The sequence below is a fragment of the Elephantulus edwardii genome, unplaced genomic scaffold (genome assembly GCF_000299155.1).
Source record: "Elephantulus edwardii isolate Elephantulus edwardi_28Jun2011 unplaced genomic scaffold, EleEdw1.0 scaffold00020, whole genome shotgun sequence".
In the NCBI taxonomy this organism is placed as follows: domain Eukaryota; kingdom Metazoa; phylum Chordata; class Mammalia; order Macroscelidea; family Macroscelididae; genus Elephantulus; species Elephantulus edwardii.
Window position 1 is genome coordinate 5,041,484 of NW_006399770.1, and position 25,428 is coordinate 5,066,911.

Consider the following 25,428-nt stretch of genomic DNA (forward strand, 5'->3'; position numbering starts at 1 on the left):
AGGAGGAGATTGCCCCTCCTTCTCCAGCAGAGCAACTGGTGGATTCGAAGTGTGAGCCTCTGGGACTGCAGTGCAGCTTCTTGTCACTAGGCCACCAAAGCTCCCTTCTTGTTGATTTAAAAAAATAACAACAACAAAACCAAACCTTAAAAAATAGGTGATGCACCAATGTGTAAGATCTAGGAAAAATGTCTTTAAATCACTAATTACATAGAATGTTTTTTTGTGGAATGTGGAAGCATTTTGCAGGCTCAATCCAACAAATAAGAAAGCTGAGAGAGCAATCTTCCCTCAGAGGGTTTCAATCTATGTGCGTAATACTAAAGAGTTTTCATGCTTTTTAAGTCCTGTTAATTTTCATACAAGGAGCCCTGGTGATGCATTGGTTAAAGTGTTTAGCTGTTAACTAAAAGCTCAGTAGTTCTAACACACTAGTAGGTCTATCTTAGAAAGATGTGGCAGTCTATTTCTATAAAGATTTACAATCTTGGAAACCTATATAGACATTACAGCCCTGGAAACTATGGCATAGTTCTCTGTCCTACAGGGTTACTATCTATCTGCTAGAATCGATTTAACAATGAGTTTGATTTGGTTTTGGAACTTTTACAGAAAGTAATTGGTTAAAAACAACTTAGTTGACTAATGAAATTTCAACTCATTGAGCAAATTCAAATAATTCTTTGAATTATTTATAATAATAATTTGAAGAACATCGAGGAAGCCTATTTTACAGAATTATGAAGAAAAAAATATTACTTTCAGAAAGAAAACTGCTTTGTATAAATGTCTTAATCACATGCCCATGTTGACCAAATTAGTAAACCCCAATAAACTGTTCTTGATGCCACAAACCATAAAATAAGAGGGTCTGTGATTATCTCCACATGCCTACCGGGCATGATCTACAACGTCAAAAGATCTTTCTAATATAAGGCCACAAAATTTATCAGACATCAGACTATCTTAGTGTTGGTAGGGTCTCTACAGAAACAATTTAACTATCCCATTATTTCAGGGGCCTCAGAGTGGGAAAGGTCAGGATAGTAAGGGGTCTGAAGAGGTCATCTGGTCTCTTTCCTTTGGAGCAGGACCACCTGGAACCCCATTCAAAGAGCTCTGCCTGTTCCATGCAGGAGCTAATCTTTCTTGTATCTTTCCATTTATATCCTCTTTTTTTGGTGGCAGAGTTTGTAGGGAGTAGCACTGCTAGCCCAAAAGCTGTGCCTCTCTGGTGATATGAATTCACCCCCAGCTCCTCAGGAGAGAGATGGACAATCTCTTCCTATGAGATTTAAAACCTTTGGAAACATGCGGGAGGACCAGCTAAGAAGTAGGTTCTGACTTGATGGGAATGAGTTGAGTAAATTCGTCTTTTGGGAAGAATTTTAGTTATATTTTTGGGTTATCTTGCTGGATATATTGCTTGCTAAATAAAAGGCTGGCTGTTGAAACCCAACCACTACTGCTCCATGAGAGAAAGCTGTGGCAGCCAGCTTCTGTAAGGTTCACAGCCCAGGAAACCTAGGAGTCGAAATCAGACTCAGAGGCAATGGGTTTGGTTTAGGCTTTGGAAAGTTGTTCTTTTCCACTCTATTTGTTGTTTCTGTAACCTTCTACATAGACCCTTGAAGCAGTGTAACAGAAGGAAAAATGTCTCTAAATAAACGGAACCGTCCTATCACCATAAGAAACACCAGTAGCAATAATCAGCACCATGCCCTCACAACAGTTCATTTAGTTATCTAGAAAATAGGGAAGCTGGGCTAAATGCCATTCCTTGTCAGATACAGATACTATAGTTCTACAAGTCAAATTTGGTTCGAGCTTAGTCTTAGTTTGCAAGCATGCTCTGAATTCTTTCAGGAAATAAAGTCTAAGAATCTTATTAACGTTTCACAAGAACGCTGGGAAGCTAGTCTTATATGCATGGTCAAGCACAGTAAATCTCTCTCCTAGAGCCATCAAATTAGTGTATTTCCTGATCTTTGGATAATTTGTGCTGCTTTGAGAAATCTTGTCCACAGTACACAAATAAGATAAAATCTAAAGCAAAAAAAAAAAATCATGAAAACTACTTGTCAGATCATACATGCCAGAAAAAGAGTTTCATATTAACTGCTGTTGTGAAAAACCACACTTATCTTGACAAGGAGATGAAATCCATTAAATGGGTAAAAGACACTGTCTTTAACAAATCGTACTGGCAAAACTGGATGTTTTCAACAAAAAAGGTGGCGTCATGCTCTGAAGATGACTCAACAACTTGCATTATGCAGATAACACAATCTTGCTCTGTGAAAGTGTGGAGGGCTTGAAGTGCTTGCTGCAGAAGATCAAAGACTAAAACTTTCAATATGGATTACACTTAAACATCAAGAAGATAAAATTCTCAGCACTGGACAGATAGGCAACATTGTGATAGATGGAGAGAAGACTAAAGTTGTCAATGATTTGATCTTATTTGGATCCACAAGCAATACCCTTGGTACCAGTGGTGAGGAAATCAAGATGCATCTTATACAAAGCACTAAAAATGAACAATGATGTCAGTTTAAAAACTAAAGTGTATCTGAATCAAGCCATGGTCTCCTCAATTACTTGCTATGCATCTGAAAGTAGGACAGTGATTAAGGATTACAGAAAAACTGATGCCTTTGAGTTGAAGTGTTGGAGAACAGTACTGAATATCCCATGAATTGCCAAGAGAACAGAGGGATATGTCTCAGAGAAATTGAAACCAGAGTATTCCATGGAGGTAAGGATGTTGAAGCTTTGTTTCATATACTTTGAGCATGTTAGGAAAGGCTATTCCTTAGAGAGGAACATCATACTTGGAAAGGTCAGTGAACGAGAGGAAGACCCTCAATCAGATGGTTTGGTATAATGTCTGTGGCAACGGGCTCAAGTGTGTCAGGGATTACAAGGATGGCTTATCATTCCTGATAAGGACATATCTGATAGCTTGGTCTTAAGAATTTTTACATATGTTGTTGGTCTTCTGAGTGCTTGTTTTGGTTAAATGTTTCTATCTTCTGCCCATATTGGAAACTCTTTTTTTTTTTTTAGTGAGATTTTTATTTTCTATAAACTATCAGATATATCATTGACAAATATTTTTTATAATCTATAAGTTTTCTTTTTACACTTTTAGAAAAGTCTTTTGATCTACATATTGATATAATTTTTAAGAAGTTCCTATAATCTAGCTTTTATCCTCTGTTAAATGTACATTTTACTTACATTTGACACTATTACTATGCCAGAGACTGATATTATTGCTATATGCCATTAAGTTGAGGACAACTTGCAGTGACTCAGTGAACAACAGATCTGAATCTTATCCTGTACCACCCTCATCACATCTGACATACTTAGCCCATTGCCTTCTGACAACATGCCCAAAATATGTGAGATGAAACCCTGCCATCCTTGCCTCTAAGGAGCACTCTGGTTGCACCTTCTCTAAGACATTATCTGCTTATTCTTTAGACATTCCATGGGATATCCAGTACTCTTCTCCAACACCACAACCTAACGGCTTCAATTCTTCTGTCATCCTTATTCAATGTCATCCATAGAGACACTTGTATTACAGAAGGAAAGATGATTAGATATTATTAGAAGTATTAAGCTCTATAGATCAACCCTGGAAGCTATGAGGGTAAGGAGAACTGAAATGAGAAACTTTTTGTTTCAAGGCCCCAGAAATTGATGGCATATCAATTGACTTATTTCAACAAACAGATGCTGCCCTGGACGTGCTCACCAGGTTGTGCCAAGAAATCTGGAGGACAGCCACCTGGCCAACTGACTGGAAGAGATCCATATTTATTCCCATTCCAAAAAAGGTGACCCAACAGAGTGTGTAAATTACTGAATAATATCACTAATGTCACATGCAAACACCTTGCTGAAGATTACTGAAAAGTGACTGGAACAGTATATCGATAGAGAACTACCAGAAATACAAGCTGGGTTTAGAAGAGGTCTTGACACTAGAGACATTATCGCCAATGTGGATCATGGCAGAAGATACCAGAGGAATGTCTATCTGTGTTTCTTTCGTTGACTATGCAAAAGCATTTAACTTTGTGGATCACAACAAACTGTGGATAACTCTGGGAAGAATGGGAAGCCCAGAACACTTGATTGTGCATATCTGAAACTTAAACCAGGAAGCAGTGGTCAGAACAGAGCAAAGAAACACTGCATGGTTCAAAATCAGGTAAGAAGTGAGTCAGGGATATAGCCTGAGTCCATTCAATCTCTATGCAGAACAGATCATTCAGGAAGCTGGGTTTTATGAGGAAGAATGTGGCATCAAGATTAGAGGAAGACTCATCAAAAACCTATATTATGCAGATGACACAACATTGCTTGCTGAAACTGAGGAAAACCTGAAGCACTTGCTGCAGAAAGTCAAGGACTGTAGTCTTCAATATGGATTGAAGTTCAACATCAAGAAGACAAAGATTCTCATCACTAGGCCAATTGGTAACACCAGTTGAAGAAGAGATTGAGGTTGTTAACAACTTTCTCAGCACCACCATCAATTCTCTTGGCACCAACAGTCAGGAAATCAGAAGACTAATTGCACTGGAAAAAATCTGTGGTCAGGAAACTCTCCAGAGTATGGAGAAGAATGATGTCAGTCTAAATTTAGAGTAAGGTGCACCTGATCCAGGCCATGGTCTTCACAATTACTTGTTATGCTTCAGAGAGCTGGACAATGACTAAGGATGACAGAAGAAGAATTGATGCCTTTGTGTTATGGTGCTGGAGGAGAGTCTTGAATATCACATGGGCCACCAAGAGTACAAACAGGTCTGTCTTGGGTGGTGAAACCAAGTTTCTCTTTGGAGGCAAAGATTTTGAAGTTCTGTCTCACATACTTTGGGCTCATGCCCAAGGGGGATTCACAGATCCTTGGAGAAGGACATCAGGCTCGGAAGGGTGGAAGGACAGTGCAGGAGAGGAAGACCCCAGATGAGATGGATTGACACAGTAGCTGGGGTAATGGACTTTGGTGTGTTGGAATCAGTGAGACAGGTTCAGGATGAAGCAAGGTTCAAAGCTGTGGTACATAGGGTCACTATGAGTCACAGGTGACTTGACTGCACATAACACCACCACCACCATCACATTGGATCCCTAGATAGTGAAGAACCTTTTTATAACATCCTATGTACAATTAGACTATAAACCCATTACACAAGGATTAAAAAAGTAGAAAAGCAAGGCTAGCTAAACACAGGGAAAATCTATGCAAAGAAAAACTACTGTTATTTAAGTGAGATAGGATAGTCAGAGCCAGAACTCTGGGTAGGTTTATGGTGTTAGATCAGAAAATCACAAAGCAGATGTTTTCCCTTAATAAAAAATGCCCACTCCGTGCTGTAAACAGTACATTGCTGCTATGTGCCATTGAGTCGACTATGAGTCATAGCAGTGACCCACGGCTCTGAACTTGGCCCTATCCTGAGCCAGCCTCATCCTCTCTGACACATTTGACTCCACTGCTGCAGTCACTGTGTCAATGCCATCTCGAATATTCCTCCTCTCTTGTGTTGATCTTCCTTCTTTCCTAGCATGAGGTTCCTCTCCAGTGACTGACCCTTCCTGACAATAAGCCCAAAGAAAGTGAGACTGAGTTTCACCATCCGCAAGGAGCACCTTGGCTTCACTTTCTCTAGAAGTCCTGTTTGTTTTCTTCACAGTCTGTAAGATACTCAATAATTTTCTCCAGGAACATAACTCAAAGGCATTGATTCTTCTTCTGTCATTCTTAGTTACTTTTCAGCTTTCAGATGCATAGCAAGCAATTGAAAAGTCCATGGCTTAGATCAGATGCACCTTAGTCTTTAGGCTGACACTGTTACTCTTCAGCACTCTGGAGAGGTCTCTGTCAGTAGATTTTCATAATATAACTAATCTTTTGATTTCCTGACTGCTGGTGCCAAGAGAGCTGATGCTGAATCCAAGTAAGAGGAAACTGTTAACAACTTAAATCCTTTCTCCATCTATTATGATGCTGCCTATTGGTCCACTGTTGAGTATTTTTGTTTTCTTGATCCTGATATGCAATCCATATTGAAAGCTGTACTCTTTGTACAACAGCAAGTACTTCCTCACTTTCACTAAGCAGGGTTGTATAATCTGCATAATCCAGATTGTTGATGAGTCTTCATATGACCCTGATAACTTACTCTTCTTTGTAATGTCTAACTTCTTGAATAATCTGTTCTGCACATAGATGGGAAAAAAAGGTTTGGAGAAAGGATACATTCCTGAGACACTCCTATCTTGATTTTGAACCATGCAGTGTTTCCTTGCTCTGTTCAGACAACAGCTTCTTGCTCAAAGTTTAAGTTTTGCATGACCACATTAAGGGTCTGGGGATTCTCATTCTTTTCAATGTTAGCTATAAATTGTCGTGATCCGCATAGTCAAATCCTTTTGTATAGTAGATGAAACGCAAATAGACATCTTTCTGGTACTCTCTGATTTCAGCCAAGATCCATCTGATATCAGCAATGATATCCCAGTGTCATGGCCTCTTCTAAGTCCAGCTTACATTTCTGACAATTCTTTATTGGTGCACTGTTGTAACTGCTTTTGGGGAATCCTCAGCAGGATTTTGCTTACATGTGATATTAATGCTATTGTTCTATAATTGCTACATTCTGTTGGATCACCTTTTTTTTTGGTAAGATCATTTAAAAATAATTTTCAGCAAGATTTTACTGGCATGTGATATTAATGATGTTATTTCACAATTTCCATATTCTGTGGGATAATTTTTTTGGGGGAACAAAATGTTCCTCTTTTAGTCAGTTGGCTAGGTAACTGTCTTCCAAATTTCTTGGAATAGGTTAGTGAGTTTGTCCAGAACTGCAGCTGAAGAAGATCAAAGACTACTGTGTTGAATGTGGATTACATTTAAATATATATATATATAAATTCCTCAGCACTGAACCACTAAGCACCATCATAACAGATGGAGAAAAACTGAAGTTGTCTATGATTTAATTTTACTTGGATTCACAATTCACACTCTTGGTAGCTGCTGTTGTTGCTAGATGACCCTGAATTGAGGTGTTAGAGAAGAATACTGAATATCCCACTGACAGCTAAAAGAACAAACAAATCTGTCTTGGAGGAGGTACAACAAAGGTTCTCCTTAGAGACAAAGATGGTGAAATTTTGTCCCATCTATTTTGGGTATGTTGTTAGGAGGTGCAAGTCCTTGGAAAAAGATATCAGGCTGGGGAAAGTGGAGGGTCAGTGAAAGAGAGGAAGACTCTCAACAAGACAGATTGACACAGTGACTGTAATAATGGGCTCAAGTATATATAAGACGATGAGGATGGCATAAGATAGGGGAAGGTTCTGATCTGTTGCTCATAGGTTTGTTATGAGTCATGGTTGACTCATCAGCACATAACAACAACAACATCAATTTACCTTTTCCTATTGTTGTTGTTGTTATGTGCCATCAAGTTGTCTGCAACTAATAGTGACCCTATGTACAATAATAGGTGTGAATCCCATTGTATCCTGAACAAGTGTCACTGTCTCTGCTGCACCTCTTCCTATTATTCCAGTTACTGTGTCAATGTATCTGATCCAGGGTCTTCCTCTCCTGCACTGTACCTCTACCCTTCCAAGCATGATGTCCTTCAACAAGGACTGGTCCCTCATGGAAACATGTCCAAAGTATGGGAGACAGAGCTTCAAAATCCTTGCCTCCAAGGAGAAACTTGGTTACATCCTTTCTAAGACAGATCTGTTTGTTCTCTTGACAGCCCATGGGATGTTCAAGACTCTTCTCCAGCACCAATTCAGAGGCATCAGTTCTTCTGTTATCCAACTCTCTGATGCATAGCATGTGACTGCAAAGATTATCTGAATCAGGTGCACCTTAGTCTCTAGACTGATATCATTGCTCATTAGCACTTTGGAGAGGTATCTGACAGCAGATTTCCCCATTGTTAGTTTCAAGAGTTTTGATTGTGAAGCTGAGCAAGCTGAAATTGTTAACAACCCTAATCTCTTCTCTGTCTATCATGATGCTGCCAATTGTGGTGAGAATCATATATTGTTTCCTACTATTAGTCTATGCGTAGGAGGGGCTCTACACCTAGATATAAGGAGAGGACATACAACTCCTACCTGACCACTCAAACTCATATTCAAACTCACTGCCATCAAGTCAGAACCAACTTACAGCTGCCCCTGCAGTGAGTTTTTTGAGGCTATAAAACACATGGAAGAAGACTGCCCATCTTTCTTCAATGGAGCCACTGGTAGACTCAAACCATCAGAGTTATGCTGCCTTTGAAGTTCCCTACAAATGTCACTGGTTCAGTGAGAAATCACAAGACATAATTAGACTTTTTTTTTTTTTACAATGGGACATTTGCTGGAACTGCGCTCTCTCTCTCTCTCTCCTGTTCTCAGAAGACTTACAAAGATGTGAATCGGGCATTGTTACCATCTTTCTTGCCATCATGCAGAAAGTTTAAGAACAAACTCATCACAAAGAACAGCAGAGCTGAGACACAAAGACAGGCCAGGTTCTGAAGGCAACATATTAGCCTAGGCATCCAGCTGTGCCTGAAGGTAACCAGATCTATCCCCAGACTTGCCAGGTATGTGAGGAAATACATTCTTCTTTTACTTACGCCAGTTTGAATCAGGATTCCTGTCACTAGCAATAAAAAGCATTCTAACTGACACAGCTTTTTATTTTGTCTAGCTCCCTGACTAGCCTCAGACCATCGTCAGTGCCAACCAGTAAGTGTTCAGTATGCATCTGCTGAATGGATTAACAAATCAATAAATAACCTTCTCCGGAGAGCAGGAAACCCAAGATGGACTGAAGGCAGTATAAGTTATAGGTCTAGAAAACACACATAGGTCAGGCCTAATATAAATATGAAGTCGTGAGTGTAGATGAGGCAGATCAAGGATCAGGAACAGCTACAATAGGATTGTTATTCTGTACACTGGGGTTACCACAGGTCAGGTCCTGCTGGCTGAAACCTAACATCTGTATGATGAAAAGACATATGTATCTTGACTAGTTCGTGCTTCACTCCCAGACTGATAGGAAATCAACATATGGAACGGAGTTCAACACTTTGGGGTGCTGGATCGGTTTATAGGTCACAGACCACGAAGTTGCGGGCAAGCCAAAAGAGAGTCTGTGGAGGTGATACTGAAAGCCAGATGGAGTGTACAGCTAAGGCTTCAATTAGAACCGAAAAGCAGAGCCCAGCTCTGAGGCACCGGCCTGCAACCCGGACAGCCTCCTGTCTGCGGAGGCTGGAGAGAGTTCATGAACCACAGACACAGCTGCAGGAAGTGTTTAATTGAGATCCCAGGGCCACAATACTGGAGCCCATACTCTCTACCAAAAGCAACACTTCTGCAATGCTGGATACTGGTTCTACTCTGCAGGCAGGTAAATGGAGGGATGATGAAGGGAGAAAACAGTGAGGTATGAGAACGACAAGAGACACAGAAAGAAGAGCCTGGTAGTAAGGCTGAAAGGGAAGTAAAGTCATGTAAAGTGCTTTAAGAATGATTCCAGAGGAGGAATCTGGCTTAGCCTTTGCCTATAAGCATATTAAACACAATGAGGTGATCAGAAATTTTTTTTTTTTTTTTGCAGCCAGTAAAGGTACAAAGATAGAGAAGAGATGGTAAGGTTTGGCTAAGAGAAGAGTAATGGAAACTTCAGAGATGGCTATTTTAGGGATCGGTGAACTAATACAGAGGCCAAAGAAAGAACAGGCTGTGAAGAAGGGACGCTATGCTTGGAGAGCTAAAGAGGACTCTTGTTATGGATGTTCAAGTTGGAATTGATCCACAGCTGACCCTTCAGCGGGTATCCGCAGGTGGTAAACTGCACAGGAGGTGACGACTCATCTTTTTTCCGTGGAGCAGCTGGTGGATTTGAACTATTTGACTTTGGGTTGGCAGCTCAACTCCTTATCACTAGATCACCAGTGCTAACAGAAGAAAATTCTCAAAATAAAATTTCTAAGAAGAATTTTAACTTCCTAAGGAAAAAATTTCTAAAAGAAAAATCCTTGTGAAAAATACAACAGAGTTATAAAGCAACCCTTTAAATCTTACTATATTTTGGTATATTTGGTTATATTTATGTCTTCATATGTGTTGTGCTGAGGTAACCTGGGGTTGCTGTAATGCTGAACCTTGTGCCATTGGGGTGTCAAATGCCATAACGTTACTCATGGTGGACAGTGTTTGGTGGAGCTCCCAGTTTCAGACAGGTTTGGAAGCAGGAGTGGCATCCACTTTCTAAACAACATGCCTCTGGAAACTCTATGAACTTAGAGAAACGATGATAGTCATAGGGTTGCTATGAATTGTGCTTGACTTGATGGCAATCAACAACAACAACAACAACAACATATACATTTAGATATGTCTGGAGTTTTGGTAGCCAAGTAGGTAATGAGTTGTTCTCCCAACTCAAAAGAAAGTGGTTCGAGTTCACTGGTTGCTACCTGGGAGAAAGATGGGCTATCTTCTACAATTTTAGAGCCTCTGAAAAGCCTTTGGAGGATCTTTTATAAGTCAGTTCTGACTTCAAGGCAATAAGTGAGCAACTAAGTGATAAACATTTATATTTTAATGCAAAATACATCCATATTTTCATGAATGTGGCATCAGGATTGAAGGAAGATTCATCATCAACCTGCGTTATGCAGATGACACAACCTTACTTGCTGAAACTGAGGAGGACCTGAGGCACTTGCTGCAGTAGGTCAAGGACTGAAGCCTTCAATACGGACTAAAGCTCAACATCAAGAAGACAAAGATTCTCACCACAGGGCCAATTGGCAGCACCATGATTGTTAACAATTTTAACTTGATTGAAAAAGTACCCAGTATTTTCAGATTGCTGTAACAATCAATATTCTTGGCACCAGCAGCCAGGAAGTTAAAAGACAAATTGCAATGGGGAAGTGTGCTGTCAGAGACCTCTCCAAAGTGCTAAAAGAGCAACAGCATCAGTGTAGAGACTAAGGTGTACCTGATTGAGGCCATGGTCTTCGCAATTGGTTGCTATTCATCAGAGAGCTGGACAGTGACTAAAGAGGAGAGAAGAAGAATCGATGTCTTTGAGTTGTGGTGCTGGAGAAGAATATTGAACATACCACGACTGCCAAGAAAACAAACAGGTTTGTCTTGGAGAGGGTGAAACCAGGCTGCTCTTTGGAGACAAGGATTTTGAAGGTCTGTCTCACATACTGTGGGCATGTGGGCAGGAGGGACCAGTCCTTTGAGAAAGACATCATGCTCAGAAAGGTGGAGGAACAGTACAAGAGAGGGAGATCTGGATGAGATGGATTTCCACAGTAACTGGGGTAATGGAGGTTGGTGTGTCAGAGTCAGACTAGCTTAGGATAGGGAAGGCTTCAGAGCTGTTGTGTACAGCGTCAATAGAAGTCAAAAACAACTTGACGGTACTTAACAACAACAACAGATTCATATTTACACACAACTATGAGAAATTCTATCTAAGTTCTTTGCAGTTATATTTTCATGTGTCTTTAAAATAATGTTTTTAAAAATAATCCATGGTATTATTTACTTATATGAAATTTAATCCTATGGCTAGCTCAAAAATCATTCAACCATTCTTATTGTTAGACATTTAGGCTTACCCAACCTTTCCCTCCCTCCTACTTCCTTCTTTCCTCTCTCCTTCCTTCCTACTTTCTGCTATTTTAAATCACATCATGAGAAATGCTTTTATATATTAATCTGTGTCCCCTAAGGCTGTAATTCTGAACTGTGTTCCAGAATTCTCGTTGAGACCCAGGTTAAAAGAACAGCTTCAAGGATTTAAGGAAATTGTGGAAAGTTTAATAAAACAACTGTCACTGACCGAGGCTGGGCCAGGTGGTTTTTTGTTTCTGGGCTGCAAGGCTTTAGTGATTTTTGCTGAATGAGTTGTGGGAGCAGTCAGAGCCCATCTCACAGACATGGAGACCCCGTTCCAGGCCCCCGCTGCAGTGACACTGACTAGAACTGACAAGGAGCTAGAGAAGCAGAGCTGGAGGCTCTGTCTGAGGGGCAAATACAGCCACACTCAGTGCTAGCAGTAACCACTTCAGTGCCTGCTGTCTGGTGGTGGCGACAGCCCTGTCTCCCCATCCCACCAGCCCTGTGGAGAATTCTGTTCACCTCCCTAGATTCCTCGAGATTTCCCATTGATTCTGTGACCCCCTCATTAGATCTTTTCACTACATTCTCTTTCTGCTTCCATCAGTCAGATTGGATTTCTATATTTGCTACCAATAACCCCACCGGTACAGGAAGAACAGAGGTTTCCAGGGCAGCCAATGCAGAGTTAGGGAAGGAAGGAATCACGTCAGAAGTCACGGGACTTCCTTCGGCGGGGCTGAGGGCATGGGGGATGAGCACTGGGAAGCAGACAGGGTAAGCAGGGGTGAGAAACAGGCAGCAAAGAGATGGGTGTTCCAGGGAATGGAGAGAACACAGGGAAGATCACATTCAGGAGAGGAGGGTCTCAGAACACTGGGGAGGGAAGCACCTGAGAGCAGTCAAATGAGCCAGGCTGGAAAGGCGGTTGGTGGGCAGGTGGTTTCTACACATAGAGGATGCACTCGGGGCTGGGGGGACCGGCACAGGGACGGGGGGTGGTGGTGAAAGCCTGTGGGAAGGCAGTGCTGGCTGAGCAGGTCCAGTGGTGGTGGACAGCGGTAAGGGAAAGGATGCACGGCAGATGGGGATGACGTATTCCTTTGGCTCACATTCTGGCACACAGTATTTCTTCTCTTTTATGTATATTTAACCATCGAAGCAGTTAACAGTTAATCAGAAACATAAAGACCAGGGTGAAATAACCAAATAAATCCTCAACACTTGAATTGCCAACTATTTATGAACCTCAAGGTCTTCCACAATTCTACTGCTAAAAGAATTTTCAGACTTGTCATCATCACATTTACAGCCTTCTGAATTCTACCCTGACATGTATATGGCTGCATCCTTTTCCATAGTTTTACATAGTTATCTTGTCACTCCATTGCATAAATGTACCATAGTTCACCCAGAAACTTCCCTATTTCCTATTTCTCTTTCTAGGAGGGGAGATCTGGCGGTGAATTACCTAGAGAGCTGTCTTGCTAACCCAAAAAGCCTTGCATCACCAGTAGTTCAAATCCTCCCCTCACTTCTCAGAATAAAGATGAGAGGTCTCCTCCTGTACGGTTTACAGCATCAGAAACCTGCTGACAGGTCAGCTGAGATGGGCCCAACTTGATAGCAATGCACTTTATCCTGGAGACACACTGTCCTTTATCCTTTAAACTATATAAAAGTGATTAACTGTTAATATTTTAAAGAACTGAACTTGTGTTGTCTTCTCAAAGTATACAGTTACTTCTTGCAGTTTGCTTGGTGATGACTTGAAGAAACTGTCCCTAATTTATCTGATAGTAAGATTTGGTCCAGTAGAATCTTGCCTAGTTGCTAAGCTCTCCAAGCAGCTGATAGCTCCATCACTGATATTTCCTATAGTCATTTCTGCTCACTGTACATTTACATAGACCATCAGGAGGCTGGATATCAGGGCATTCAGGCTATTGTACAGACATTATCATCTATTCTAAGTATGATAGATGATAATACTCTCAAAGATTGAGAACAGGCAACCAACACAAGTTAACTTGGTCTTCGAAGGATTGGTCTGGGCATTGTGTGGAGCGTAGACCGCTGAGGGCCAAAGGAGTGGAGAAGATGCAGTAAATCGGTCTTTACTTTAGTGACAGATGATAAGCGTGGAGGAGAGGGTAGCTGGAAAGAAGACAGAGATTATTACAGATCCCAATAAAAGTAGGCAAGTAAATTTGGAAGTAAAGAATAAAGGAATTCCCTTACAATGCTATTTTCTCAGTAAAACAGGAATGAAGCTCATTACCCTGGCCTGAGAAATTGGATTAGAAAAGGCATAAAATAGTTATTGAGAGTGAGACGAGGGACCAGTGCTGAGGTCTTCTTCAGTTTGTGGGTATAAATTCGAGGAAAGCAAGATGAGTGTATAGATGGTTTCCCCAGCTATGAGGTTGCTGAGATGCAAGCATACAATAGATAATGAGATGACTTTAACCAGAGTTGAGATCTGACACCCAAAAATGATTATGGGAGAATAGGAGAGAGTAAGAATTTTTTTTCTTTCCCCCATGCAATTTATTGCTTATTTTTTTAGTTCATTTTTTAATTGATTCATTATTGCATATGTTCTTCCCTCCTCTTCCCCCAGTTCACTTTACAATTCATCTCTTGTTCCATACTGTTGTCATACATATAACGTCTAATCATAAATTCCTTTCAGACAGTCAACAAATGAATAGACAGAAAAACTATGGTACATTCACACAATGCAACATTAGGCAGCAATGAAAAACAATGACTTCACAAAATATTATGCAACATGGGTGAGCCTGGAAGACATTATGCTTAGTGAAATATCTCAGTCACAGAAGGTCAAATGCTACATAAGACTGCTGTTAGAAAATAGGACTGACATAGGGCGTCTGGGGGAAAATAGGAAAAGAGTGGATAGATAAGGAACACTGCATTGGAATAGATGAGGAGAGTTTAAGACTTCTGAGGAAGGGAGTTGATTTTAACAATGAACCATGAAGTTTGGCCCAGGTAAAGAGAACATAAGAAGCCCTGATGGCCCAATGTTTAAGTTCTAAGCTATTATTAACCAAAAGGTGTGTTGACCCCACCTAGAGGCACAGTGGGTGAAAGAACGGGTGGTCTGCTCTCATAACAATTAACATCTAAAAAATCCTGTGTAAGCCATTCAAGTCTGCGCCACGTGGCTCTGTGAGCAGAAGAGGGACTCCATGACACCTAGAAAAATAACAAAGAGGAAGTAACATGCGGGAGATTGATAGATTGCATAAAAGGTGGACTGCCAATTGAGAACAAGATAGGAAAAAGATTTAAAGATGGAAAAAGATTTAAAGTCGGTAAATAATTGTACAGAGGTAGTGACTGTAGTAGCATTATTTCAAGGGAAAGGAAATGTTTTAGAGAGGAGGAAAGTAGGTAATAAAGAATAAAGAAAACAATTTTCCCCACTTTCAGAGCCACTGCCATGTGGTATGTGGGAGACAAATCAGCTACAACTTGTGAGGGTATTAAGGAAAGAGTGTTCTCTGGGTGGAATCAGATATATACTAATGTAAGCAGGAGAAAAGATTATGTCAGTTTTGTAAACTGATGTATGAGTTATCAGGATCAATAGAAGAATTTGGGGCTGGGATGGGTGGGCGCTTAAAAGAAATTACAGCTTGAGAGAATTATAATATCTAGGCGAAGCTATATCTTATTGAGCCTCTTTTGAAGAATAATGCAGATAAAGATATATGGCAAAATGAGATTGATCCTAATGAACCTTAGCAGGAAGTGGAAAGTCAGTCTTTCTCCTCTAAGTGAATCTGGAGTGGTGAGGTAGAGAAAGTTAGAAGTAGGGTAATGGTGATCCAAACTGAAAGAAACGTGACATGGAAAACTGTTGTTACGTGCTGTAGAATCTCCTGAGACTCATAGTGACCATATGTACAGCAGCTCTGAAGCCTGCCCTGTCCTGAACTGGTCTCACTGACTCCAACACACCAACGCCCACTGCCCCAGTGACTGTATCAATCTATCTCATCTGGGTTCTTCTGTGCTTTCCCTCAACCCTCCCAACAATGATGTCCTTTAAGGGCTTGTCTCTCCTGGCCACATGCCCAAAGTATGTGAGACAGAACTTCAAAATCCTTGTCTCCAAGGAAAAACTTGTTTTTATCCTCCCAAAATAGACCTATTTGTTTTCTTGGCAGTTCATGGTATATTTAAGACTCTTCTCCAGCACCACAATTCAAAGGCATAGATTCTTTTTTTGTCATCCTTAATCACATAGTAATTGTGAAGACCATGGCCTGGATCAGGAACACCTTAGTCTCTAGACTGACATCGTTTTTAGTACTCTGAAGAGATCCCTGACAGTAGATTTTCCCAATACAATTTGTCTTTTGAATTCCTGACTGCTGGTGTTAAGAGTGTTGATTGTGGAACCGAGCAAGCTGTAATTGTTAACAACCTCAGTCTCTTGACCATCTGTCATGGTGCCGCCAACTGGCCCAGTGGTGAGAATCTGTGTCTTCTTGATGTTGAGCTTCAATTCCAAGCACTTTAAGTCTTCTTCAGTTTCAGCAAGCCTGGTTGTGACATCTACTTAACATAGGCTGTTGATGAGTCTTCCTCCAATTCCAATGCCAGACTCCTCCTCATAAAGCCCAGCTTCCTGAATGGTATTTTCTGCATACCTATTGGAAAGGTATGGAGACAGACACATCCCTGACACACTCCCTTCTTGATTTTGAACCATGTAGTGTTTCCCTGCTCTGTTCTGAAGACTTCTTCCTGGTGCAAATAGAGGTCTTGCATAAGCACAATCAAGTGTTCCGTGTAAAACTTAATGTGTCGCTGTTAGGGTTAAATAAGATAATGTGGAAAGAGCATTAACACAGTGTTTGGCTAAGGGTAAAAATTCAATGAATGGAAGCCCTTATTATAATCTATCCAAAGGTAAAGTAGTATGCTTGTGACATTCTTCAAATTCCTAAGGAGACTATGTGATACACAGGCCAAAGTCGTATGACACAGAGACTATGTGTGTTGTGCCAGTCTTGTCCTCAAAGACTGTTACTCTCTGACAGGTATGACACCGACCTGGGATGATTTATCCTACTCTTCATAGGATACTGGTAAGACTGACCCAACCATCCATTTTGGTTTCTTTATGGTCCAAGCATCACTGTTATCATACCTGTTCAACTCCAACTATGTCTTAGAGTCATAAATGGTAGGAGTCAGGCCACCAAGAGCAGATTGTCTGGATTTCTGCAGATGGAAGATGACAAAAAGCTCTCTTGGATTTGGATTTGTGGTGTCCTTGTTGTGTATTTTTCACTCTGTGGCCATATGAGGACCTAAAGAGCAAGTCTCATTAATGTCAAATATGAATTTGCTCTTTTGCCGTCCCAAGCGAAACTAGACTTCTTAGCCTTCTTGCGATCATCTCACAATTAGCTGGAGGCTCAGATATGGGAGTGGCAGTAGCTAAAAAATAGTTTAGATACTGTGGTAAGAGGCATCTGTGTGCCCAGACATCAGGATTCAGTGCTTCCTCTATCCCACAATGCAAGCCACTCAACTGTGCTTTCAACCCATAGATCCAAGGCTAATTCCATGACTGCAGGTACAGAAAATGGGCAAATGTGCTCAGGAGTTGTCAGTGTCCATTCTGCTCTATCATTAGCAACAACCAAAAGATAACAAGAAAACTTGGTTTTCTTATTTATCTAAATGGTAAAGCCATACCTGCTTTTCGTACTCACTGCAGCATACTGTCAGGCTAACACACATTGTTTCCTTAAGCTTCCTGACTGTGCCTGCTTTCAGATGAGGAAACAGAATCTTAGTTTTCTTGTTCTCAGAACTAAATGACCAAGGGGACCATTTCCTGACCTCTTTGCGTTTATTTTGGTCTACATTGTACTTTGGATTCTCTGAAACGTTTTCCTGGAGGTCTTTGAACCCTAGTGATTGAGTATTTCTTGCCTTTTCCCCTTTCCCCTCACAATCTACATTATTTGTCTCTCCCAGAATCACAGATTGATAAAACTGGACAGGACCTCAGAAAGTTCTGGACCTCAGAAGGTCACTTAGAACAAGTCCTCTTTTCAGCTCACATTTATTAGCTAAATATTATTCACTAGTCACACAGTCTATGCATGTCATTTTCTAGAAATGCCTTATTTAAACCTCACAACGCTCTTGGATTGGTGTTGCTCTCTTCACTTTTTTTCAGTAAGAAGATCAACAAAACAACTGAGTAAATGATTTATCTGGAAGGAACTCTAGTGGAGCAGTCTGGCTATTAACTTAAAAGTCACAGGTGGAACCCACCAGCAGCTCCAAGGGAGAAAGATGTGGCACTTTGATTCCATAAAGATTCCACCTTGGAAGCCCTAACTGCCTTTCTACTCTGTCCCATAGAGTTACTATGAGTCAGAATCCACTTAATAGCAAATAACTACAGTCTCAGGCCACACAGCTAGTTAGTGGTCTATTGCTTTTGCCAGGTACCATGAAAGCCCCTCCAATGCATAGTAATGCTATACACAGCAGAACCAAGCCCTGCCTGAGCCTCAGTCATCCTCACAAGCCCACTCATGAAGTCAGTGTGTCAATCTAATTCTTGAGGGTCTTTAGTGTTGCTGATCCTCTACTTTTCCAAGTATGATACCCTTTTCCAGGGAACTATCCCTTCCAATAACACGCCCAAAGGAGATGAGATGAAAGTCTCACCACCCTCAGTAGCAGTCAGTCTGAACTTCTCCCAAGAGGGTTTTATTTGTGTTTTTTGAAATCTGTGGTATATCCAAGGTCCTTCACCAATGCTGTAATCCAGAAACATAAATTTGTCAGTCTTCTTTATTCATTGTTCAACTTTCACATATGTATGAAGCAGTTGAAAATATAATGGTGTAGGCCAGGCACAACTTTGTCTTTAAAATGACATAACACCACTGTCATACAGCAGGACTGATATAGGGTGTTGGGGGGAAACTAGGAAGAGAGGGGGCCAGATTATGAACACTGCATTGGGACAGATGAGAGAAAGAACTGTTTAAAAGGAACACATGATTTGGGTTATATGTGTGACAACAGTCCAGAATAAGAGGTGCATTGCAAAGCGGACTATAGGGGAGAGGGAAGGGAAGGGGAGGGGGAAGAAACTGTACAACAATGAATATTTTAAAACAAAATGAACTGGGAGGAAAACGTACAACAGTGAATGAACAGAAATCTAACTTTTCTGAAAACTTTGGTTAAAATCACAATTAAAAAAGATCACAATAAAAAAAATTACATCCTATTATTGCTCTTTAGCACTGTCAAGGGGTCAATGACACCAGATTTGCCCAGTGCAATATATTGTCTGATCTCTTGACTATTGCTACCTTGGGTGTTCAAGTTGGATTCAAGTAAAATTATATTAAATTCTTAGCAAAGTCAATGTTCTTCTCCATTTTTCATGATAGTGACTGTAGATCAATTTGTGAGGATTTCTGTTTTCTTTATGATGAAGTATAATTCATACTGAAAGTTAAGTCTCTGATCTTCTGCAGCAAGTGTGTTAAGTAATCGTCACTTCCCACAAGCAAGGTTATGTTATTTACATAATGTAGGTTGTTGATTAATCTTCCTCTAATCCTAATGTCACCTTCTTTTCCATATACTCCAGCAGTTCTTATTTGCTCAGTACATGGAATAAGAATGGTGAAAGGATACAACCCCGATGCAAACTTTTCCTGATTTTAAAGCATGCAGCATTCTCTTGTTCTATTTGAATGACTTCTTCTTGGTCTATGTACAGGCTTTGAGTGAGTATAATTAATTGCTCAGAGAATCCCATTATTCTGAATGTTATCATACTTTATTTTCATCCACAGAGTTGAATGCCTTTGCATGGCAAGTAAAACATGAGGATACCTCTTTCTGGCATTCTGTACTAAAAGTCAAGAGACATCAGCAATATCCCCCTTGTTCCATGGTTTCTTCTGAATCTAGCTTGACTTTCTTGAGCTTACTTTTTGATACAGTGTCCTGGTCATTTTTGGAACAGTATTTAGCAAGATTTTACTTGTATGTGATAGTAATGATGTTTGATAATTTCCACTTCCAAGTGGATATGGGTGGTTTGTTTTTTTTTTTGAATGGGCAGAGTTATACTCTCTTCCAGTCAGTTGTCACATAGCTATTGTTTAAATTTCCTAGTAGACAAGACTCAAGGCTGCATCAGGAACACCTTACCTGTTATCCCATAATTTCAGAAATCTTATTTTTCACCAAGGACTTCTTTCTTCAGTACCATTAGTTCTTGATCATATGTCATGTCCTGAAATGGTTCCATGCCCATCAATTCTTTATGGTACAGGGACTCCAGTATACAAGTACAGTGTATTTCTTCCCTCTTTTAAAAATAGAAATACTATGACTTGCAAGAGTGCTATCCACTTCCTAAACAACTTGCCTCTGGAAACTCTACAAACTCTCATATCATGTCGATAGTTGTAGAGGGGCTTCAAGCCTTTTGTTTGTAGGGTCACTATGAGCCATGCTCAACTTGAAGACAATCATCATCATCATCAACAACAACATGAATAGCAGCAGAACATTTTCTAATATGCTATTGGATGGATGAGACCTATCTTTCTCTTGTGGAGCAGCTGGTGGATTTGAACCATGTACCTATGGGTTGGCAGTGAAATTCCTTTCTAAGCCACCAGAGCTCTGTATAAATGATAAGATAATTTCCATATTTATACAAAGGAAAGCCACCAATATGACTATAATCCAAATTTATCCACCAGCTACTAAATAAAATAATGAAGACATTGAGGGTTTTCTATGACTTTCTGCAATCAGAAATTTTGACTGAACATGCAATGAAGTGTTAATGGTAACTAGTGATTGAAATTCAAAAGTTAGAAACAAAGATGAAGGACTAATAATTGGAAAATATCACCTTGGTGATAGAAACGAAGAAAGCATAATAGAATTTCAGATGATCAATGATTTATTAATTTGAAATACCTTTTAGAAAAAATATAAATGGTGACTATACACATAAACCTAACTTGCTAAAATATACAGAACCAAACTGACTACATCAATGGAAGGAGATGTTGGAGAGATGCTCAAAATCATTAGTCAAAAGAAGGCCAGGTGGAACAGAGCATCGATTATTCATAGGTAAGTCCAAATTAAAACCAAAGAAAGTGAAAACTAAATTTAAAGGTCAAAATATGGACTTGAATATATTTCACCTGAATTTAGAAACTACTGAAAGAAAATAACAGATGCACTGAACAATACTGACCAAAGTCCAGGCAAGTTGTGTAATAAAAGACAAGACATTACATACTATACAAGCAAAAGGTTATTAAAAAGATATGAAAGAAAACAATAACCATAATGAATGTTAGAAGAGACTCAAGCTTGCTCTGGAAAACAGATGCAAAAGCGGTGGAAAGAAATAATGAAGAAGCTGAATAGACGATTTAAAAGAGTAACTTGAGAAGACAAAGCAAAATATTATAACGAAATGTGCCAAGACCTGGAGTTAGAAAAGCAAAAGTGAGTAATATTCTCAGCATTTCTCAAGTCAGTGAGTTAGACAGACTCAAATCCAAGCTTTCTGAAGAGGAGCCCAGGGTACTCTTTCACATTCTTACTGTTCTGGACCTGACAACAGGACTCAGCCTTAGTTAGACATAGGTGTGAAGGCAAAGAAGACTCCAGGGTAGAGTATTACAATGTACAATTAATGAAAGGTTAAACTCTGGTAATTGTTATTAGTATTTTATAGCTTTAATAGAGAAATCAGTGACAGACTATAACATGCCACCAGAGGAAAATGGAAAGCTTCCTAGCACAGTAAGTAGGAAACAGTTAACATTTTCAAAAGAAAAGGGAGTATCCTTTTTAAACAGGAAGAACTGGCTTGAATTCAAAGGTAATTATGTAACTCTTGACTTCTGTCAAAACCTTCTCTGCAGTAGGTAAGTGTTATTTTCCCCTATTATCTTTCCTCAATTTTTAAAAAACATGTACCTACATATTAAATTCCTACTTTGCCAAACTGAAAACTGGTCAGCAGCTTTCCTAAGGTATTTTATATGTAGGTTATTTATTTGGTAGTAGATAAAAAAAGGCTTAAGAATATTTAGACAGCATTATTGGATTCTTCAAGTTTGGGTAAAAAGTGTGCACAAAAATCTTGTTTATGAGATATTAGCTGTGTATATATGTGTGTGAGGCAGAAAGGGCTTTGACAGAAATGGAGATAGACAATGAAACAGAAACAAAAGACAGGACTTGGTATATCTCGTTCTATTATGTACGTTTACATATAGATTGGGAGATAGAATGTGTAAGTAGGTGAGAGATGTTTTCCCCCTGACCCTCCTCAATTTTATTCACCATTTTGAGAGTAAGGGCAGGATCCAGGGAAGGAACTGGAAGGATGGTAAGACAGAGAGGGGCGTTCCTCAAAAGAGATCTGGTTGCACAGTGGTATCCAAAGTGTTGGTATTTCTAACCCTCCAGTCACTCCAGACAAACTTGGGCTAAATGCTGTGAACTCTGCCAGAGAAGAGATGGTGCTTCTCTCTGTGCACTCAGGCTTTTATAGGCTGCCTGCCTTGAAGTGTCCACCACACATTTCCTCAAATCCTCGCAATAGTGCATCTGACTACACTAGCAACATGCAAAGGCACAATGTCACTGTTGGCCAAAAAGTGGTGGGAGGTTTTTTTTTGTTTTTTTTTTAAAAGGTTTTTATTTACATTAAGCTTAGCTGTCCGCATCTTTTCATCTCCCTCCCCCAGCAATTCTCTGTGTGTTGTTAAATGTATTTGTTGCACCTCCTGTATGGACTCAAAAGGCAGGCACATGGGTGAGAACTTGGGAAAAGTGCTGAGTTTATCCAGTCTGCGTTCTGAGAGGACTCCATTTAAACCACAGAAGATGCTCTGTTGCAGGGTTTCTTAAAGTGTGGCACAGAGGCCCTTACATCACAATCACCAAGGGATAGGATACTTTCCAGAAATACAGATTCGTTTAGAAATTGGAATCTCTGGGCCAGAGTCCAGAAGCATGCATTTTAAGCAAGCTGTGTGGGTGGAACCTTGTACAGTTCAGTACCTGAAAACGTCTGCTTTATACTATAAGGGTGCCATCAGCGCTCAAAGAGAGGCCGCCCATTAACATTCTATTTCTGCAAAAGAGGTTGGTGTGTGCTGGGAAGAAAAAAGGGGAGGAACGAAATGTGACTGCTGGTGGTCCACAAAGGCCAGTCTCCCTCTCATCTTGCTCAAAACCAGTTGGGCCAAGCAGTGTGGCTGCACTCCTCTAAAGTGGCCCTCAATGAGCCTTAGGTTCCCAGCAACGGAGAGGAATGCCAGAAACTGGGGAGCCCAGCCAGGCACCCCTTCCTCTGTGCTAATCCCTTTTTACAATTGAAAGTATTACTGAAAGGAGTCATATCTTAAGAATTTGAAGTTTGCCTCTTCTTAATGGTTTTTAACAAGGCTTGGCTGACAGAAGTTTGAGAATAAGGTTAGGATCCAGGGAAGGAACTGGAAAGGTGGGAAGACAGAAAGGAACAGCCTCTTTAATACAAGGTGCTGGCAAAATGGGAAAAGCACCTGCAGAAAACTGAGGCAAGACCCACCCCTCACATCATACACAAAAATCAAGGTAATCGGTGAGGGATCTAAGAGTAAAGCCAAACTATGAAATTCATCTAAGAAAAACTAGGAACTACTCTGTTGTTGTTGTTGTTATGTGTTGTCAAGTCACCTGCAACCCATAGAGATCCTATGTACAGCAGCTCTGAACTCTGCCCTTTCCTGAGCCAGTCCCACTAATTCTGACACACCAATCCCCATTGCCCCAGTCACTGTGTCAATCCATCTCATCCAGGGTCTTCCTCTCCTATGCTGATGTCTCTCTCTGAGGACTGGTCTCTCCTGGCCACGTGTCCAAAGTATGTGAGATGGAGCTTCAAAATTCTAGCCTCTAAGGAGAAACTTGGTTTCACTCTCTTTAAGATAGACCTATTTCAGAAGCCCTAATCTATAGCAAGAACAGATTTCCAAGCATAAAAAAAAAAAACAAAACAACCTTCAACCAGGAGAAGATAAAAATAAATGAATGGATTTCCATTCATTCATTGTTACATTTTTCTCCCTGCCCACCACCGCTACCCCCCCCCCCAGTTTGCTCTTCTCTTTGAAAAGTAAAAGGAAAATTTCTTCATTGGTATACAACCCCCCCCCATACCCCCAAGTACACTCCACTATGCAACCTTCATTCTGAACTCTTGTTATAACCATACTACCCAATCATATATTGATTTTAAACTGTTCTCTCCCTCATCTGTTTCAATGTAGTATACGTAATTTATCCAATTTTTCTCAGTCTCATCCCAAACCTGATGTCAGTCCTGTTCTACAACAGTGGCACTATGCAGTATTTGTTCTTTTGTGACTGAGATATTTCACTCAACATAATGTCCTCCAGGGTCACTCATTTTGAATAATACTGCATGAGTTCCTTGTTCTTCAATGCAGCACAGTACTCCATTGTGTGAATATACCACAGCTTCTCTATCCATTCCTTTGTTGATGGGACTTGGGTTGTTTCCAACTCTTTGCTACTGTGAACAAAGCTGCAATAAACATGAGTGTGCATATATCTGCCTGGTTGGCAGTTATGGTTTCTTTAGGGTATAGTCCCAGTAAATGTTCATTAAAATTAATAAAATAAAATTTTAAAAAGTGATATGTTGGTAATAAATAAATAAAGAGTACTGACTATTAAAAAATAAATGAATGGCACCTTCTAAAAATCAAATCCCTAGGCACATAAAAAAAACCTCTCCAACAGAGCTAAAAATGCAAACCACAGAACGGAAAAAATATTTGGCAATGGCACAACTGATAAGGGATTCATATCTAACATTTGTAGAATATTCCAGCACTTCAAGAAGAAAAAGGCAAACAACACAGTCACAAAATGGGCACAAGATATGAATGGACACTTCATCAAAGACGACATTCAGATGCAAACAAACACATGAAGAAATGTTCAAAATCCCTAGCTATCAGAGAGATGCAAACCAAAATAACTATGAGATATCATCTTACCTCAGTAACAAAAGCAAAGTGCAACACGGTAGCAAACAACAAATGTTGTGAGGATGTGGAGAGGCTGGAACTCTCATTCACTGCTGGAGAGAATGTAAAATGGTACAACCATTATAGAAGGTGTCTAGCTCTTTCTCAAAAAGTTAGAAATAGAAATACCATTTGACCCAGCTATTCCACTACTGGGACTATACCCTAAAGAAATCAGAGCCATGATGTAAACAGATGTGTGCACATCCATGTTGACTGCAGCATTATTCATGATTGTAAGGAGATGGAACCAGCCCAAGTGCCAATCAACAAGTGAATGGATAGAAAAATTGTGCTGCACTCACACAATGGAATATTATACAGCAGTGAACAGCAGTGAACCTGGAAAACCCTACACAATATGGATGAGTCTGGAAGACATTATACTGAGTAAAATACGTCAGTCATAAAACGACACATACCATAAAAGATTTGTGTCATAAAACAGGATTGGCACGGGGGAAGGGATAGAACAGTAAGAATGATTGTATAATGAACACTGCACTGGAACAGATGAAGGAAAGGACTGAAAGCAACACATTATATA

At 40.1% G+C, this 25,428-nt stretch overlaps 1 protein-coding gene across 1 annotated transcript in view; it reads right to left on the reverse strand.

The window, feature by feature from the left end:
• ALG14 (ALG14, UDP-N-acetylglucosaminyltransferase subunit) overlaps positions 1-25,428 on the reverse strand; it is a 187,482-nt gene that overhangs the window by 779 nt on the left and 161,275 nt on the right. The window lies entirely within an intron of this gene.